The 18,013-nt window shown below is 42.8% G+C and overlaps 1 protein-coding gene across 1 annotated transcript in view; it reads left to right on the plus strand.

The window, feature by feature from the left end:
* Positions 1-3,967: 3,967 nt before the first annotated feature.
* The window catches only part of LOC149318788 (broad substrate specificity ATP-binding cassette transporter ABCG2-like), a 43,042-nt gene continuing 28,996 nt past the window's right edge, over positions 3,968-18,013 (plus strand). The window contains exons 1-2 of the mRNA XM_089510464.1: positions 3,968-4,150; positions 8,739-8,859. The gene's annotated coding sequence lies outside the window, so the exon portion shown is untranslated. The remainder of the gene's footprint in view (positions 4,151-8,738; positions 8,860-18,013) is intronic.

Here is an 18,013-nt window from a genome sequence, read left to right on the forward strand (position 1 = left end):
GTTGTTGTTGTTGTTCTATATTTATCCTGCCATTCTCCTGATATTGCAACACAAGGCAGTACAAATTAAAAATAATACAAAAGCATGAAAAATGTAGATATAAAGTTTAAAAAACCATTTAAAAAGTTAAAAAGATTACACATGAAAAAATACTAAAAGGTATTAAAAACTATATACAAACCTTGATATCTGAATTGTGCAGTATTTAAATGGTACAAAACATTCAGATCTCTCTGGGCAACAACAAGTAGAGACCTAAGTACTGTGGTGGCGAGGATGTTGGGCAAAGGGCATGATATATGTGAAGTTAAATGGTTTTTATACACTGGAGAATAAAAAGTGGGCCCAAGGTGCTGGCACAATGTTTACTAGGGAACTCAAAACACCCTTAAGAGCTCTGAAAGTTGGGCAGTTCTCTTTGTGTGACCTGTGCTGCTCTAGCATTAGTAATAGTGTTTTTGTTTTGTCTTTTAAATAGTAGCATATATGTAGTTAGCAGCACAGAGTATGTCAACTATTCCTCTCCTTTCTCTTTGTAGAGTTAGATCTTGACTCTAGAAGTCAAGTCTTGAGAAAGGAGAAAAAGAAGATACTGGTGCAGGCACCACTACTAACCTGATCTCTCCAAGTGAGCTGGGAGGAGTTACAAGAGTTGGAGATACTCATGAATGTGAATAAGGTGCTGCTTCCAGGTACACACTTCTGGGAACAGAAGATGAAATTATTCTTTTATTCCGTCTGCTTCTTTTTACTGTGTGTGTGTTAAATTTGTTGGGTGGAGCCTAAAAGGTCCTAGTTTGTTTGTTTTTATTTGGATTTAACTGATGGATTGAAGGAAATTTTTGAGGAATAATGTCAATCAGTCTCCACTGTCCAGCCCAAAGAAAATGAGCTCTTAATATCATGAATCCATTTCCCACAAATCCATCTCCCCTTTAATTTCACATAACCATCTCCACTGCTTTTCTTCTTTGGTGGAAAAGAGTGCACAATAAGATTTGAATACTAGGCTGACCAACTGTGAAGCTTCCCAGCTGCTTATAAGAACAACCTTGATGAAATCATAAATTAAAAAAACTTTTTTATCTTGCTTTCCAAGGTTCGCTCCATCTAAACTCTTTTGGTTAGAGACAATGTAGTAAAAAAAAATATGGAGATGATCTGAAGCATTTCTAGACATATGTACATTTAGTGATTTGAGCATTGGACTATGGAATTTATTACACAAAGGAGACTGACAGTTTATCCTGTGAATATCCCGCAAAAATCACGTAATTATGCATAACTATTTCACACGATATTGTACAAAACCTACCATTTAGGTGATCACAAAGAAGCATTAATGTGCATCTTTTTACTTCTGGGATTTCAGCAACAGTGCATTTAGATATCACTTTATTTGCACAGTTGTGTGTAATAATAATTCATTTAATTACTCGCCATTTCCGCTTGATTTGTGAGATGCTTTAAATGCACTTTAATCTCTCTTTAATGTTGAAATCAAACCCAGTGTGATTAACTCCTATGACTCTGGAAACCAAGGTTTGAATCACCATTCAGCCATGAAGTTTGCTGGATGACCCTGGACAAGTCACACTCTCTCAGCTTCAGAGGGTGGCAATGGCAAAGCCCCACTTAAGAAACTTGCCAAGAAAACCCTGTGATAGGGTCATCTTAGGATCACCGTAAGTTGGAAACAAATGGAAGACACACAACAACAACAATAAAATCTCTTTACTGTAAATGAGTAGTTCCCAACTTATGGTCCTCCAGGTTTTTGGACTTCAGTTCCCAGAAGTCCCAGCCAGCTTGGTCAACAGTAAAGAATTATGGGAGCTGAAGTCCAAAACATCTGGAGGACCAAAGTTGGGGCAGCACTACTGTAAATGTACTGTTTTTATGAACTTTCAATAGTTTAATGTGAATGTTTGTTGTAAACCCTTCCTAGGAGTTTATCACACTGGAGCTAATTTCAATATTAAAGAGAGATTAAAGCGCATTTAAAGCACCCTGCAAATGAAGCGGAAATGGTGAGTAATTGTGCAAATGATTATCGCACGCAATTGTGCAAATTAAGTCATATCGGAAATGCATTGTCACTAAAATTCCAAAAGTAAAAAGATGTGCATTAATGCTTCTTTGTGACCATTTTAATGGTAGGTTTTGTGTGATGTCGTGTCAAATTGTTTCACGTAATTACATGATTTTTCTGGGATATTCATGAGATAAACTCCCAATCTCCTTTCTGTGATAAAATTCCTAGTGCTGGAATTTTTTTTTAAGACCCTTAGGCACGTTACAGACTGCGCAAAACAGGCGGTCTTGCATCGCTGCCGGTAGCTCCGTCAGGGAGCCGCAGCAGCCAAACCGCATGGCTCCCTTGCGGAGCAAAAAGAAGCCCCAAAATGGCACTTCTTCTTGCACCCCAGATGGGACGCCACGAGGCGCTACTCGCGCACTTGCGGCGTCATATCCGGGGCGCGACATGCAAACGTTATGCGTCCAGCACGTAAAAATGGCAGCGCCCGTGTGTATAGGGCGCCGCCATTTTTACGCCCCCGTCACATGCTAGGGGTGAGGCCGGTGTGGACGTTAGGTCCTCGGCCAACCCCTAGCACATGATGGGGGCGCTGCAAAGGCCCGTTTGTAACAGGCCTGGGTGTGACAAATAAATAAAACTTTCTCTCTAGCTTTTGTTCCATCTAAACTCTTTGGGGTTGGAGACATTGCAGTTAGGGATGCCATATACCGCCTGTAGGCGGGGCAATCCCGCTTTGGGCAGTGCCGACCCAGTCCTGGTCTGGTTTGGCGCCAAAAGCGGGACGGCACCACCCGCGGCCACCTCCACCCCCGTGTGCGCCGCGGGGTCCTCCAAGGCCTCGCTGAGGCCTGGGAGCGCTCTCTGCGCTCGGAGCTCCGGCCGCGGAGACGCTCCCTCCCAGGCCCCAGCGAGGCCTTGGAGGCGGCTCCGCGATCGCGGGGTCCTCCAAGGCCTCCGCGAGGCCGGGGAGGAGGAGGAGGCCGCTTGGCACTGTGGCAATTGCCGTGATGCCAAACGGCCGCCGCGCCCCTTCCTGGCCTGAGAGGAGGCCGAGGCTTCCTCCCAAGCCGGGGAGGAGGAGGACAAGGTTTAAAAATGTAGGACCTTTTTTTTAAATTTCCTGGCTAGGAAATTAAAAAAAAAAAGTCCTACATTTTCAAACCTTGTCCTACATTTGTCCCGGTTTGGAGGTCCTCAGGTATGGCAACCCTAATTGCAGTACAATGTAGTAAATAAACAAATAAATAAATAAAAAGAAAATAAATTATTGTAAGCATTTCTGGCTGTGTGTATATTTGTTAAGAGCCAGTCCAGTGTAGTAGTTTGAGTTCCATTTCAGATAAGGGAGAGTCAGCCTGTGTATCTTTTGTATATTATCTGTACAAGTCATACGAAAGTTCCAAAGTTAGAGGCAAAATCCTTCACAGCAGATAGGTATCAAAACATTCTGCGTGTCCATAATTTATCTCATTCTGGTGGTTTGAGTGTTGGAGCATGACTATGGAGACCAGTGGTTCAATTCCCAGCTTGGCCCTGAAACCTACTGGGGGTGATCTTGGGCGAGTCACACTTTCTCGCCTCAGGGGAGGGCCATGGCAAACAGCTCTGAACAAACCCTGCAAAGGAAACCCTGTGAGAGGGTCCCTATAGATCTGATGGCACACAGTAGCACAGTAACACAACCAGGATCATGGTTTGTCACTGATGTTTTTCCTCTTGGGAGCTTCACCAGCCCCCTGGGCCAGCCAGCCACTCCTTGCCTGCTGCCCCCTGTGCCCACTTAGAGCCATCCTGGGCAGCAAACTGGAGTGAAATCGGTTCTCTTTAAGAGGGCGGGTGGTGAGAGCTCAGGTTTCAGCTGAGGGGAGGAGAGAACACAGTCCAAGAAAGCTGCTTTCAAGGCAGGGCTCCATTTCCAGACCTGACAGCTGAGAGGAACACGAACAAGTAGCACAGAGGGGGGAAACCTAGAAATCCAGAAATCAGGGTCACAGGGCAACCCAGTGGGCAAGGGATCTGCTTGCTAGGCCAGCCTGCTTGCTATACATTGGAGGCTGAGAAGACCCCCCTCCTCTGTCTGCAATAGCTCTGGCAAAGGACTTGAGCACAGTGAGTAATGCTAAACCTCCCAGGGAGTAACTTTCTCCAGCCTGCTTTCTGTGCCTGCTTTCAGACTTTCTTGTTTAAGCTGCAATCCTAAACACATTGACCGGGGATTGCAAGAGAAATCCCCCCTCCAGACATTTAGGTAATTGTTTAAGAGCAGCAAGCCCAGGAGTGCATTGTAAGAACCACTTCCTGGCTTCTGTTTTGTGCCACATGCAGACAGCCATGTTCTTTCATCCCCACACAGAAAATCTGAAATGGATTTTCTGAAATGGAAATTGCTTAGCCTTCTCCTTCCTTCCAATCTTTTCCTTTCCGTTTGCTGAGAAAGAGTTTCACCCTCTTTTTAAAAAAGAATTCTCTGGTTTTGCAGTTTTCCCTCAAGCGCATGCAGAGCGTGGCTTATGATATGCCTGTCACTGTTCGCAAGACATGTGGGTTTTTTAAAATAAATAAATAAATAAGCATGTTACTTGGTTCGTCTGTGTTTTCTGCTTAAAAGCGTATTAGCCCCACAGGCTGGAGACAAGGAAAATTAGGATGCCACGGTGCTACAAGTTTTTGGTGCTAAAATTTACCGTAACCCATTTGGAAAGCTCTCCTAACCTTTTCTGTGATTTACTTTTCACTTTGATTATACAGCGGTTTGAGAGTTGGACTACGGCTCTGCAGACCAGGGTTCAGATCCTGGCTTGGCCATGGAAGCCCATGGGATGACTTGGGCAAGTCACACACTCTCAGCCTCAGTGTATGGCAATGGCAAACCATCTCTGATGAGAAAATTATTTTATTTTATTTTATTTATGGTATTTATACCCCGCCCTTCAGCCCTAAAGGCTCTCAGAGCGGCTTACAATTATTATTATTTTTAATTAGATAGTTCCCTGCCCTCAGGCTTACATTCTAAAAACTCTATGATCGGTTCACCTTAAGGTCACCGTTGTAGGAAAGGACTTGAAGGCAAACAACAACAGACACATGAGATATGAGAAAACATCCAGAGTGCCCATGCAGTTAATTCCTCTTTTAAATTGTATGTTCAACTACAGAGAGGTTTGCATAGGAATCGAGGACTGTGCCCCCATATTTGCTGTAGGATGGAGTTTACAATGAACGTCTGCATGCAGCCATCTGTGAGCCATTGTATGTGTCTCCCATGGTACTCTGTAAGGCATGCTAGTGGTGGACACTCCTAGAACTAGGGATTCTGGGGGCTGTATTGTGAAAAAAGTAACTTTTCTGAGCACTCTCTACTCCACAGGCACACACGGAAGAATCTGGGCCACTTGCAGAGTGAGGATCCCAGCCCACTCAGAATAACACTGGAAATAATAATAATAATAATAATAATAATAATAATAATAATAAGCCACCTTTATCAGTCCGAGATAACTGCAGTTATTTAGAAGCTTCTTTTTTCCATCAGCAGAAGCCTAGTTTCAAAGTTTCACACTTTCTGCAGAGGCCTGCACATGTTTGAATGGCTGTGTTAGGTGCTCAGGTGTGCACAGAAAAACATGCAAGCACTTTTTGCACCCTAAGGCTGCATCCAAACTGCAGAAATAACCCATTTTGACCCCAGTTTAACTGCCATGTCTTGATGCTATGGAATCCTGGGATTTCTGGTTGGTTGTGGCACAAGAGCTCTTTGATAGAGAAGACTATCTCATAAATATTGCTTCCCAGAATTCCCACTGAACCACAGCAGTTAAAGCAGTGTCAAATTGGATTATTTCTGCAGGGGGATGCAGCCTAAGGCACTGAGGGAGACCGTAGTTCTTGGAATTCTTGCACCTTTCTTCTACTGATCTCCCCATCCTTCACCTTACTTTAGCCACAAAACACTTTTGCCCCACAGCAAGTGTGGGAGAAACCCAGCAAAGGAACAGTGTGTGCCAGCAGCTGCAGCCTAGGATAGCAGAAAATCTGGTCTGGGTGGGCTAGCTTTATTTCCATATAATTCATTTTATATATATATATATGAGAGAGATCCTGGAATAACATGGGGAGGGGGAAATTGGTCTAAACTGGTATCTGGTGTCATTGATGGACTGGGAGAGGATGAACAAATTGAAGCTTAATGCAAACAAAGTATAGATGCTCCTGATTGGCAAAAGGGCAGATCATGGAATAGGGATTTAGTGTGTGATTGGTGGGGTTACACTCCCCCTAAAATAACAAGCTTTAAGCTCATATTTACTTCTGGACTCCTATATGCTCAGGTTTTGGAAATGGCCAGGAGTACATTTGCACAGCATCAATTTCTAGAAATGTCTAATCTAACTATGGTGACACATGTCTTGATTTCATCCTATTTGAATTATTACAAGGCACTCTACATGAGGCTATCATTAGAAAATGTCTAAAAACTTTAGCAGGTCTAAAACGCTGTGACCAGATTGCTGACCAGAACTGGTTCCAGGAAATGCATAACTTCCCCATTACAGCAGAATATCCGAAAGACCAAGTGCCCTTCCACACTATGTAGTTATAGTGCTACATTCCACTTTAATTGTAATGGCTGCATCCTATGGAACCCAGGGGTTTGTAATTTGGTAAGATACTAGAGGCTGAGAATTTTAAATATCCCTCCCTTAACAGCAAATCTCGTGATTCCATAGGATGAAATCATGGCAGTTCAAGTGGAATCATAGCTCTATCAATGTGTCATGTGAAAAGGAGCCATATCTCCCCATTCAAACCTGCCCAAATTTTGCAATCTTCAGGGACAGGTTTTCTCTTGGTCCAACAACTTCAGGGATGTATGATGAAGACATAAGAAAGGAGTTTGTCCAAAAAAAAGTCTTTCTTGGAAACTGCTCTCAGGCTGGGGAACTCCTTCCCACGGAAGGCTAGGTTGGCTCTCTCATGTGTTCTTTTAGACAGGCCCTAAGAGCCCCCAGAAGGGTGTTTAGAGGGCACTGCACTTTTCCCTCATTTATATATTTTTCATGCTTAACTGTTTTGATTTACTGCTGGTTTTAATATGATTAATTCACTTTGGAAATATTCTGCTTTTAATTTGTGTTGCAAGCTGCCTTGGGCTCCGTATCAAGAGAATAAATATATAATTATTCATTTATGTGTGGCATACACATGTCATATTTGCACTGGTTATGTACTAATGTTTGGACACTTGCAAAGTTACTGCTGGAATTGTTTCTGGTGATTGAGAATATATACTTCACCAGTGATAACTTGGTGTCAAGTTGACACTGGAAGACTGAGCTGTTATAATATCCATCTGATCAAGGTTAGCAGAGTGGACAGGTCTATCAGCATTGACAAAGCTAAATTATCCTCAGCAAAAGCTGCTTTCTCGTCCTCTCTTACTGAGTGTATACAAACAGGAAATAGTAGTCTGTAGGTTTCTGTCACGAGGAAAATGAAAGAGAAAAGAACAGCAAATCCTCATGAAAGCAGCAAGCAAAGCAATATACTGTACTACTAAAGAGAAACAGTATGGTGTAGTGGTTTGAGTGTTGGACCTTGACTCTGGAGACCAGGGTTTGACTCCCTGTTTGGCCATGGAAACCCACTGGGTGACCCTGGGCAAATCACAATCTCTCAGCCTCAGAAGATGGCAGTGGCAAACCCTCTCCAAAGAAACGTGCCAAGAAAATTCCATGATAGCTTCACCTTAGGGTTAGCATAAGTTGGAAACAACTTGAAAGCACACAAAAGCAACAAAGTCAGTGGAAGAATATAGATAAATAATAAATAAAACTTTTATTTCTATTCCGCTTCTCTGTTACAAACAATCGGAGCAGCTTACACTTTAAAATTATAACAATGCATTATATAAAAGACCCACTCTTCCCACTTAAAACAACAATTAAACATATGACAATTAAAATATTCTATTAGATTCTCTAAAAATTAAAAATCATAAAATGAACAGTTTTTCAAACTAGGCAAAGGGGCAATGTGAGACACAACATAAGAGAACTCCATTTTTATGGCCGGGGTTTTCCTATTCAGGAAAGGCCTGCTGGAAGACATCCGTCTTGACAGCTTTTTAAAATCTATCTAAGCTGGTAATGTGACAGATCTCCTCTGGCAGGCCTTTCCACAATCTGGGAGTGGCAAAAGAAAAGGACCTCTGGAAAGTAGCTGTTAATTTGGTCTTTAAAGGCTTTAATAGGTTCCTCCCAGAGAACCTGAGTGTGCAGGGCAGATTATACAGAAGGCGATCCCGTAAATAGGTTGGGCCCAAGCCATGTAGGGCTTTAAAGGTCAAAACCAACACCTAGTACTGTGCCCAGAAACCAATAGGCAGCCAGTGGAGTGATTTCAAAATCGGTGTTATATGGTCACTCCTGGATTTTCTGGTGGCCAACCTGCCTGTCATATTCTGTACTAACTGAAGTTTCCGGGTTAAGCAAAAGGGTAACCCCATGTAGAGTGCATTGCAGAAATCGAGTCCTGAAGTTACCAGTGCATATACCACAGTTTCCAGGTCACCCGGTTCCAGGAAAGGGCACAGCTGGCGTATCAGCCGAAGCTGATAACAGCTGATAATGTCCCTGCCATTAGAAAAGGATCTGAACAAACATATTTCAGAACTAACATGTTTGCTTATTTTTGACAGGTATTAATATTTGGTGCAGATGGCAGGAGCAACAAAACAACCAGTGTTTGGCTATTTTAATGAGGTCCTGGGAGAAGCAGAATTTTAGAAGAGGCCCTCAATGATGTCATTAACTTTTCAGGTAAGAACAGAGGTTCCCATATCATGAACCAGGCTGCTTCTGGTCATAGACTATGTTCTCCTTTAGTGAGAGGTGGGATTTGAATACCCCCTTTCAAATGATGCTGGACCTAGGGCTGTACAGTTGACTTAGGCTGAGTTGATGTGGTTAGTGTGTTTATGAGTGTGCATTTGTTGCACTTGACATTTCCTGAGGTAATTGAGGTAGTGTTAAGGGTTCTGTTGTATAATGGAAGTTTCACTACAGGTTTCCATATCTCTAGGACTGATCTGGGTTCTGAGAAGGGTGTGAGAGGGAGTCTCCTTACTCCAAAATGGATAGCAATGTGCTCCTCCCCACAGTGTTCAGCTCATGAATCGCCAGTGTATATCTCTGCAAATTGCATCTTCTAAGTACTGAGAACTAGTGTAGTGTGAAGTCCACTGGAATCCTCCAGAGTTCAGTGGATGATATCATTATTTCACAACTGGCTGAAGGGACATACCCAGAGGCTTCTCTGATTCCCCCCCCCCCCCCACTCCATAGCATTGCTCTGGGTGAGAGGTCTGGGGTAGTCAATGCAGAGGGAGAAAAGGTAGTCAATGCAGAGGGAGAAAAGGAATGTCAACTTCCACTTCAGTCAGAAGAGACATACAAACATCACGCTGTGAGGATAAAGTGTAGCGGAAGAAGGTCAAGTACACCTTCTTGAAATAACTGGAAGAAAGGAGAGATAAAAATGTAATGAATTAAGAAATAATTGATATCCATTGCTTTGTGGAGCTGGCAAAGTGCAGGGTGCATCACCACTGAACAAGTAGGAGGTAGTATACAGCGCGCCCACGCCATACGCGCTCAAGCCGCGCGGGGCAGAAAGGGCGGTGCATCCCATTCATTTGAATGGGCGCGCGCAACCGTTGCACCCCGCACGCTCCCGCGCCACCGCACCACCATGCACGAGCCCCATTGTTTCCAATGGGGCTCGAGCATAGGCGGAATTCGCCTTACTCGGCGGGATCCGGAACGGATCCCCCGCGTAAGGTGAGGACCGACTGTATTATACAGTATTCATATGGCTATGTTGAGAGCCAGCATGGTATGGTGGTTTGAGCATTGGACCACAACCTTGGGGACCAGAGTTCAGATCCCTGCTCTGCCATGGAAATCCACTTTGAGACCTTGGACAAGTCACACTCTCTCAGCCTCAGAGGAAGGCAAAGGCAAACAAATCTTGCCAAGTAAACTCCATGATAGAGTGATCTTAGGGTTGCCATAAATCAGAAACAACTTGAAAGCACACAACAACAACATGCCTATTTTGGAAAAGAAGTATTAGCCTTGTAGCTCAGTCAGTCTCTTATTTTTATGACTAGATATGGAAGGGATGCAGTGGCTCAAGCGGTTAAGACACTGAATGTTGATTGCAAGATTGGCAGTTTGAGGCCCAAGTGCCACGTGATGAGGGTGAGTTCCCATTACTAGTCCCAGCTTCCGCCAACCTAGCAGTTCAAAAACATGCAAATTCAAGTAGATAAATAGGTACCACCTCGGTGGAAAGGTAAACAGTGTTCTGTGTAGTCATGCTGGCCACATGACCACAGAAACACTGGCTATTCAGCTTAGTAATGGAGATGAGCACTGTCCCCTACACAACTTGACAGTCTGTTCAAAAGGGAATACCTTTACCTTTACATACCTCTGTATGGAAGAAGGGAGGCAGTCCTTGGAAGTAGTCAAGTAATTCAGAAAGGCATTTTATTTAAGCTAAAATCTCTTTTCCTTTCCAGCAGAGCCACTGAAATCAGTTAGCAAAACCCAGCAAACTACATCTGAAATAGAAATGATAACCCACACTGATAACATATTAAAATAAATAACATACCACATAAATAAATTTAAAGCAACATATAAGAAGTAACTAACTCAAACAGGAGCAGAATTTAAAACTTACCAACAGAAAATCATTTTCAAGTGCCAATGGACCACAAAGTGGAAGATAATCCTCTTCCACATCCATGGTGCTACCTCAGAAAATGATATGGCCACCAATGATACCTCAGAAGACCATGGAAGAAAGTGGTTAATGATTTTTGAAAGAGAGGCAGATTTACACAAAAAGGGGTAGTTTTCCAAATATATAGGCCCTAAACCAAATAGTATTTTAAAAGGGTTCATGGTTACTATAGTTTCTAAGTTGTCCTTCGTTATTTGAGGACCAGCACAGCTTTCATTCAGGATTGCTATGTATTTCTTTCAGTGATTCATTTATAAAGAAAATAGTTTCAGCCAGGATGTAGCCCTATATCCTCATGTAAACACTGTTCTGAGCATGTGCAGAGTATGTCCTCATCTCCTTCCCTCCTTCCTACAGTAAATCATGAGCATTGTCATCCAGATTATCTTATGCATGATTAGTAGGCATAAGTCTATTTGTGTTCTGTGGGGCTTATGTCTAGTAAATGTGCATATGATTGCAGCCATAATATATTTGGGATGGAATATAGGACAAGGAAACAAAAGTTACAAGCAAGCATGAGTTCTGACATTTCTGTTTCTTAGACACAGGACAAGTATGACTAATCCTGATAGATCGTCCATGTGCTCTTCATTTCCCCAGTGTGGTTTCTTTCTTTTCTACTGGCCTCTGTAGCTGTGCCTTGCCTGGTAGTTTGATATGCTACAGGCAATAACATTAATTTCATGCTGTAAACAACTTCCTCTATTCATTTTTACAGATCAACCAGCTATTGAAAGCATAACATGGTCAGTTATCCTCTGGTTAGATGAAGGGTTTACACCCAACTAGGCCAAGTACAACAAGCCCAACCCCTTCTCCTTTCAGAGATGAAGATTACAAATGATTCATATAGAATTACTACTCTTTAAAAAAAAAGGAAGGAAGGAAGGAAGGAAGGAAGGCAGGAAGGCAGGAAGGCAGGCAGTCCTAAATCCTCTCTGTAGGAACATTAACAACTTTTTGCTCTTATTCCTGTGAATTCGGGCTAAGTGAATTAAGCAGTTTATTTTAATATACTCTAAACAAACTGTCAAGTACAGGCTTAAAAGATTTGTAAATTTCCCTGTCTGCAGTTCACCCTGTTGCCACAATTCAGCAGGACTTTGCCCCTATGCAGTCACCTAACATCCGTGTACTTATTTGCAGTACAGGCTGTAACGTATCCATGAACATGAAGAATATTTTGCATCCTGGTCACAGGTCCATCTGGGAGCTGTTTCTATGGGGAAGTGCTCCTGGAATAGCTTCCAGGAGTCTGTGAGCACAGAGCATTTCCCAAAGTGGCCGCAAAGTAAGAGAGAGAGAGAGAAGGGGTGTGGATCTTTGCTCAGATGTGCCATGAGAGCACCACTGTCAAAGAAAACCAATTCCAGCTGATTTCCCCAGGAAGTATATATTCCGAGCATGCTGCCTCCTTTCCTCGCCCGCGCGCCTCCCCCCTCTGCTACAGTCCTGCAATCCCTTTAAAGAAATGTGCAGTATTTTTCCAACATCATTTAAGTTTCTAAAGTATTTTTGTTTTCTTTCTTAAGCAAACCATCTACCATATGTTCCATCCTGAAAGGAGTAATTGTTGACAGATAATTAAGACACTGTGGTTGCACTCTGCGATTTTGTCCCTGTCCCTCTTTCAATGCTGTTTTGAGGGCTTTGCTTTTCTAACTTCCTCCTCAGAGAAGAAATGAAAGAGCCACTAAAGTGACCCTTTTCACAACTTGCCCTCGTTCTTTTCATTGATTCTTGTCAACACCCAACAATAATTGTAGCTTGATGCTGGCCTGCTGTTCTCCTCTCTTGTTTCAGATGTTGTTGTGGTGGGGGAGTGTGTGAGGAAAAAAATATGGGCTTTTAAATGATTCAGAAGACCTGGAATGGCAAAACTGATTCAGACATTAAATTTTGGAAATCTGCCACTTAAGACATTTTATGGGTAGACTAAAAAAAGGAAAAGGTACAATGTAATGTGACACAATTATGTTCGTAAATATCTTCATCATGCACATTCTTCAGTCACTAAATCAAGATTGACCACAGCTCTTTGTGAAGTAAATACTTGGTGGTAAAACAAGAGTTGTTTGTGGGATGTCTAAGTAAATGATAAGATGATGAAGTGGCCCACTAGACATTAGCTAGCTGAATAAAACACACTGCCCAAAAGCTTGTCTCAAAGAAATGTTTCTGTTTCAAGAGAATCTCATAACAATTTACATGATTTAGTGCCAAGTTCTCCTTGCCACTAAATGCTATACAGCTTGTCTTCCATGACTTTCTTATTTAGCATCCTAAATAGCACTGAGCAACCTTGGTGGCCCTGTTGTGACCACACTGAATGAACTGAAAGCAGAACTTATTTGTTCTCTTCAGTCCTCATAGCTTGTGGTTGCTGATAGGTTCCTTGGAGATTTGAGATCCTCTGATTGTGTGCTTGACCCTTGCCTTTCTTAACTTATGAAAGAAGCCAGTGAGAGAGGGACCAACCCAATAAGTTCAGTCATGAGTGCTTCTTAGTGACAAGATGTGGTTGCAGTGTTCATAAAAGAGGCACTGCTGAGACTTTGATTTTTAACCCATCAGAATACCAATATAATGGATCATTTTCTGCCAGTCTCCAGTACCTTGAGCAAGGTGCTGAAATGTATGTTAAAATCTCAGCTGTAGCACTTTCTGAATGACACAAATCATTTAGAGAACCACTGTGGCCTGCCATCAGACCTAATTATGTGTCAGAAACTGGAAACAGGTGAAGGATGTCCCTGTTTGTTGGCTCTGACCTCTTGGTGGCTCTTGATACCATGAACTGTAGTATCCTTCCATGATGTCTCTCACAGAAATGTGGGATATAAAGTCATTTTTTCCACAAAAAAATGTGGACTATAAAGTCTAGGTAAATCATTTTTAGGAGTGTCACTTTCTAGAATCCAGTAGCAAGCTCAGGTTATCTGAACCTTACAATTCTGAAGTGTAGAATTTATTTAGATTAGCTTCCAGGAAATCTCAAGGACCTGGAAGAAAAAGTGCAGAGTTGTCTCACACTATTTTTCAGGATTTAAAAAAAAATCTTTTTCTTATTAGGGTTGCCAGAGTGAAAACTGGGGAGTGCTCCTTTACCTTGAATGATCATGTAGAAGATGGAATTTCAGCAGGTAATATTACTTTGTTGCATGTCAAGCAGCACCTGATGAAATTCCCCTCTTCTTTTATTGTTATTGTTACCTTCAAGTCATTTCCAACTTACAACAACACTAAGTTAAACCTATCATGGGTTTTTTTTGCCAAGATTTGTTCAGAGGAGGTTTGCCATTGCCTTTCCCTGAGCAGGGACGTAGCCAGGATTTTATGAAGGGGAGGTCCAGACTAAGTGCCACCATTATAATGGGGCTTGGGCGTGGTGGCGCAGCAGCACGCACCATTCATTTTTCTAATGGAAGGGGGGTCCGGACCCCAAGAAACTCCCCCCGTGGCTACGTCCCTGCCCTGAGGCTGAGAGAGTGTGACTTGCCCAAGGTCACCCAGTGGTTTCACCACCCTCCGCCCTTAAAGGTATGGGAACCCTATACAGTTTTCACTCTGGCAAGCCTGTGATCATAAGGTGACTTAAGAAAACTCACAGAGGGAAGGAAAACTGGCCTGCTTGTTTAAGCTTCCCTTCAAAAATTAGCAAGGCATAGAGTTAAGCACTAACACCTGCCAATGGCTGCAGATCCAGTGACTGTTAAAAGCATGGCTACAGAGTTTAGTTTAAAAGTTGGCAAGTCTCTTTTGTTGGAGAAGGAAATGCAATAAATTCTACCAGGAACATCAGGTTCTCCACAATATTGTAGATGCTACATTTAATTAGGGAGGAGGTTATTGTCAACCAGCTCTCTTTCTCACACAGCCCATGCTACACAATGACCAATGGTGGGCTACTGACTTTTACTGGATGTGGATGCACTCAAAGTGATGAAGTATGTCTTGGCCTGGTGAGGAAGTGGTTAAACCTCTGGGGGAAGCAGCTGGAAAAGATAATGGAGAAAACAAGCTCTGGGGTGGCAGCTGAAACTAATTAATGATGGCTCAACAGGAAGGTTCAACCCCTCCTCTCAGCCCCCAAAATAGCACTAGGGGATTTAATGAGAAAAATAATCAAGGGGAGGGTAACCAGCCAGGGCTTGTCAAGACACCCTAAGGCTGCTGGCACTCACTGTCAAGTCAAGCTACAGGTTGAGAAAAGACAGTGGGTGCCAGCAGCCTTAGGGTGTCTTGGAAAGCCCTGGCTGGTTACCCTCCTCTTGATTTTGGTTTTGCGGGCCTAGGTGGAGGACAAAATGGCACCCTCAACCTCTTCCATTACAGAATTCACGCAGACTGTAGGTTGAATCCAGAGTTTGGATTCGCCTCCTTCTCAAAAGGAGGCAGCCGTGGTTGAAGTAAGATTCAAGAGGAAATTGCGGAAGTTCTTCAGTGGTCACACTGGCTGCACGATTGTAAAATTTGTATTCCAATGCCCACACGCAACTTTTTGGAAGCTCTGGTTGCATCTTTCTTCAACAATGACTGCCTTCTGAGGACAGCAACCTCACTTAGTTTAAGGAACTGAAGGCAGTGGGATGAAGAGAGGACAAAAATGCAGGGGAAAGGTACTGGAGGCCTCCCTCCCAGTAAACTGAGAGGTTTTACACTGAATCAGCATCTCTCCATAGAGATTATCCCCATGGGGCTTTTTTTTCCAACTGATATGACCTTCATAGAATGTTTAGAGTCATGGCTAGTTTGCCTTTTGGCTGATTTGGCATCCAAACAAAAGGATTACTGGGAGAAATTCAACATTGTAGTACATTACACAGTCCCTGTTGGGAAACCTTGGTGTCTTTGCAGTAAACATGTCAAGTGTAGAGATACAGGCAGGTCTTGATTTATATCAAGGTCGAGGTCCTGGTCTCACAATGTAAATTGATACAGAGGTAAATAGGAGGAGCCAGTGTCATAGGGAATAATAAGAGACAACTGGAAGATGCCTTCCAGCAGAGCAGAAGTAGCAGTTAGCAATTTTATTCAACCCACCAGCAGTTCTAAAGATGTTTAAAGCACAAAGCTTCAGATCCCATCTGTCCCACACTAGTGCAATGTGGAGATGGTCTCCAAAAGGACCAGAAGAGGCAACAACTGCTGATCCCAAGTTGGTTTGCCATTACATGACCATTCCTCTTCAGAGAAGCACACCAACAGAGAACAACTAGTAAGAATTGTGTTCCTCTGTTGTGCCTCCTTTAGCAGGCATCCCAGGTGGAGAAAGGAAATCAAGAGAAAAATGTCACATCTCCTGCCATGTCTTCCATAGAAGGTGCAGATGGCACAGAAGGAGGAGGCACAACATCTCTTTATGTGCCTTCTCCAGCAGGCTTGCCAAGTGAAGAAAGCAGAGTGCAGTTGTTTATCCTCATTTAAGCAAGCAGAGGAAACCCGGTCACACCAAAATTACAATTTCTTCTTCTCTCGCACACATCCACTTTTAAGCAGGCAGACAAACCTCCAAATGATGGCAAAATTTGAGTTTTTTCCTCCCCCTCACACTTCCTCATCTAAGCAGGCAAATAAAACCCCTTCCTCCCAGTAATATCAAGACTCAGTTATTTTCTCTTATTTTCCACTCCCCCAACTTAGGGCTCATTCCCACTTGCCATTTAAATCGATTCCTGATTCGCCCTTGTTCCATTTTGGAAATTGATTCCAAAAGGTCCCTTGTTCCCACTATGAAAGGGAATGTTTTCCTTACCCCAGTGTATATCCAAATACAAGTATTCTAAAATCCAAAACACTTTTGGTCCCAGGCATTTTGGACTGGACCTTAAAATCCAACAGAAGATCAATGATTAAAACCAAATTATATTAAGAACTCAGTTAAAAACCGATCAAAACACTATTTAAAAACAGTATCTAACAAATTACAACTTTCTTCCTCGACAATTAGTAAATGACTAGTATCTGCCTGCACTTTGACAAAAAGTTCTTAACCTACAGACAGAAAGACAACAGGGAGGGGAATAGTCTGGGCCGATTGGTAGGGAGTTCCAGAGCTTGGCAGTCACCCCTAGCTTTTGTCTCCACCACTAAGGATAGTGGGACTTAGGGTAGAGGATGAAACATTATTCCCCTTTGTGTACATGTCACTTCAGACTTTGATAAATATAATTAACTTTTAAATTCTCTCCTCACTCCCCCTTCTCCCCCAGTGTACTATGCACTCTGCATTTGGAGTAAAGAAGGCAACGTAACAGAAAGAGGAGACCACAGTAGCAAACACAAGTATATATACTTGAACCCAGGGCTGTTTTGAGGCAGCACAGAAAATTCTTCCCTCTCTGCCTGCCTAGGTATGTAGAAACTGGCTCTGTCAAGGCTAGTCAAGTTCTTTTTGGCATCTGAGGCAGAAAATCCAACAAGTGGTTGACCTTGGGCAAGTCGCATGCTCTCAGCCTCAGGGGAAGGCAATGGCAAACTTCCTCTGAAGAAATCTGGCAAGAAACCCCCCATGATAAATTTGCTTTAGGGTCGCCATAAGTCAGAAGTGACTTAAAAGCTTACAACACACATACATATACACTTCTCCCTGAGAGTAAATAAATAAAAACCCAGACACAAATAACCATGTATTTGCTGCCCTTTTGTAACACTCCAGATCAGCCGTCTGAGGTGACTTGCTTACTCTGCATAATTCACTACAGCCAGCCCTGCTTGTCCTTGGTCACAATGAGGAATAAAGATTAAGGGGATGAGCTGGAAAGGTACTTGCTGAGGTGTGATTTGAAGGGATTTCTTGCAAGGGTGCCCATGTTTTCCTCCTATAATACCTTAAATACTGCTTTTGCTAAGCAAACCAGTCCTTCCACAATATCTTTCTGAGCATCTGTTTGGATGGCAGAACATTAGTATCAACGGAGTGTGTGAAATTCAGAAAAATTCAGGTGACTAGCCACTCCTATCTGTTTCCACATTCCTAAGCAAAATTGTATTTCTCTGCACTACTGGTTATTCTGTTCTAGATCATAGATTCCTTTGAGGATGTGATACAAGTTGGACACCCTCCCTAGAACAATCCACATAAATTATATAAAAATAAGTTTATATAATAATTGGGGGGTGGGGGGAATCACAAGAAATATTCCAGAAGCCTTCAAA

The sequence above is a fragment of the Sceloporus occidentalis genome, unplaced genomic scaffold, assembly GCF_023333645.1.
Source record: "Sceloporus occidentalis isolate IW3139 unplaced genomic scaffold, rSceOcc1.0.p SCAF_2, whole genome shotgun sequence".
Classification (NCBI taxonomy): Eukaryota; Metazoa; Chordata; class Lepidosauria; order Squamata; family Phrynosomatidae; genus Sceloporus; species Sceloporus occidentalis.